This window comes from Anopheles funestus, assembly GCF_943734845.2.
Source record: "Anopheles funestus chromosome X unlocalized genomic scaffold, idAnoFuneDA-416_04 X_unloc_34, whole genome shotgun sequence".
In the NCBI taxonomy this organism is placed as follows: Eukaryota; Metazoa; Arthropoda; class Insecta; order Diptera; family Culicidae; genus Anopheles; species Anopheles funestus.
This window is the reverse complement of record NW_026045159.1, coordinates 307501-309941: the sequence shown is the minus strand read 5'-3', so window position 1 is coordinate 309941 and position 2441 is coordinate 307501. Positions and strand designations below refer to the sequence as shown.

Genomic DNA, 2441 nt, shown 5'->3' with positions numbered 1-2441 from the left:
GAAGTTGCCCAAAGTCTCGGACACAAAAATTCTCAAGTTCCCCACTCTAGTAAATCGCCCTATGAGTATCTCCTGGCCCGCGAGCTCTGCGAGCGGGCCAGCTTCGGCGATTTTTGCCTTTTCGCCTAGGCGGTTCTTCTACGAAATTGACCCACAGCTTTTGGTCAGAAAGCTAGCATTTGTTGCAACAGTTAGGTACTTGGTACCACATTTTGGTATCCATTTGGGCATTTGTGGCAACTACTCGGTACTTTGGCCCACATTTCGCTCTACTCGGGCTTCTTTGGTGGTACTTGTCGGTACTTCTGGCCAACTTAGGCCAATTGGGTGCAACTTGTGGGTACTCTGTGGGTACTATAGGGCGTATTGTGTCTTTCGGGTGAACCTTCGCGATACTTCATGGGTACTGATGGCAAACTTAGGAACATTCAGTGCAACCTTTGGGCCTAAGGAAATTTGTCCAACTCTTTGGACTTAGAAAATTTTCTGGACTTAGAAAATTTTCTGGACTTGTAAAAATTTTCAAATGTTCAATTTGGCCCACATTTCGCTCTACTCGGGCCTCTATGGTGCTACTTGGCGGTACTTTTGGCCAACTTAGGCCAATTGGGTGCTCTTTGTGGATACTCTATCGGTACTTTTGGCCAACTTAGGCCAATGGGGTGCTATATGTGGGTGCTCTATCGGTACTTTTGGCCATGTTAGGCCCATTCGGTGCTATATGTGGGTGCTCTATCGGTACTTTTGGCCATGTTAGGCCCACTCGGTGCTATTTGTGGGTACTCTATCGGTACTTTTGGCCAACTTAGGCCAATTGGGTGCTGCTTATGGGTACTCTATCGGTACTTTTGGCCAACTTAGGCCAACTCAGTGCTTCTTGTGGGTGCTCTATCGGTACTTTTGGCCAACTTAGGCCCATTCGGTGCTATTTGTGGGTACTCTATCGGTACTTTTGGCCATCTTAGGCCAACTCAGTGCTACTTGTGGGTACTCTATCGGTACTTTTGGCCAACTTAGGCCAACTCAGTGCTTCTTGTGGGTGCTCTATCGGTACTTTTGGCCAACTTAGGCCCATTCGGTGCTATTTGTGGGTACTCTATCGGTACTTTTGGCCATCTTAGGCCAACTCAGTGCTACTTGTGGGTACTCTATCGGTACTTTTGGCCAACTTAGGCCAACTCAGTGCTTCTTGTGGGTACTCTATCGGTACTTTTGGCCATGTTAGGCCCATTGGGTGCTATTTGTGGGTACTCTATCGGTACTTTTGGCCAACTTAGGCCAATTGGGTGCTGCTTATGGGTACTCTATCGGTACTTTTGGCCAACTTAGGCCAATTGGGTGCTACTTGTGGGTGCTCTATCGGTACTTTTGGCCAACTTAGGCCAACTGGGTGCTATTTGTGGGTACTCTATCGGTACTTTTGGCCAACTTAGGCCAACTCAGTGCTTCTTGTGGGTACTCTATCGGTACTTTTGGCCAACTTAGGCCAACTGGGTGCTATTTGTGGGTACTCTATCGGTACTTTTGGCCAACTTAGGCCAATTGGGTGCTACTTGTGGGTGCTCTATCGGTACTTTTGGCCAACTTAGGCCCATTCGGTGCTATTTGTGGGTACTCTATCGGTACTTTGGGACATATTATGTCCTTCGGGTGAACCTTCTCGATACCTCATGGGTACTTGTGGCCAACTTAGGAAAATTCAGTGCAACCTATGGGCCTTTGGAAATTGTTCCAACACTTTGGACTTAGAAAATTTTCTGGACTTAGAAAATTTTTTGGACTTAGAAAAATTTTCAACTTCTGTATCTTCTTCATCATGTTCCATTTTGTGGGACTTAGAAAATTTTCTGGACTTAGAAAATTTTTTGGACTTAGGAAATTTTTCAACACTTGTAAAATTTTTGTTCCTTCTTTGAAGAAGAATACTTTCCACTATTAGCTTCTTTCTCTTTTTCTTCTTAGTTGTCTTCTTATTTTCGGTCCGAGAGCGCCGACACTTGTAAAATTATCTAAGTCCGAAGACTTTTGGAATGAACCAAAAGTCAACGAACACAATACATCAACCCTATCAACATCAAGTGGCAACCCGAAGGAAGCGCAGCGGCCAGCCCATGTACAACGCGAAGTTGTAGCATGCAACCAACCAACCGCTAACCTCCAACGGCACTCAATGTATTCGTTACACATGGGCGCACCTGCACCACACTGTCGTGACCATCCAACGAGCCGTCGGTTCGGTCGTGTGTTACAAGCACCCCATCACATAGGCATAGAGTCACCACACAGTGTTCTTCAACACTCTCGTCACATGGTGCAAGTCACGGTACGCACCACCAATGTGCACTGGTTGGCCAATTCCAGCACACACGGGGCGCGCACGCGCAAGCACTAACCACCAAGCATGGGTCGCCTGAGAGGATCGATGCGAACGCATCTCTACA

At 46.8% G+C, this 2441-nt stretch overlaps 1 non-coding gene across 1 annotated transcript in view; it reads right to left on the bottom strand.

The window, feature by feature from the left end:
- Window positions 1-2387: 2387 nt before the first annotated feature.
- LOC125773458 (large subunit ribosomal RNA) overlaps window positions 2388-2441 on the bottom strand; it is a 4179-nt gene continuing 4125 nt past the window's right edge. Inside the window, exon 1 of the ribosomal RNA XR_007420121.1 lies at window positions 2388-2441. This exon is cut by the window's right edge and continues 4125 nt beyond it. This is a non-coding gene — a ribosomal RNA (large subunit ribosomal RNA).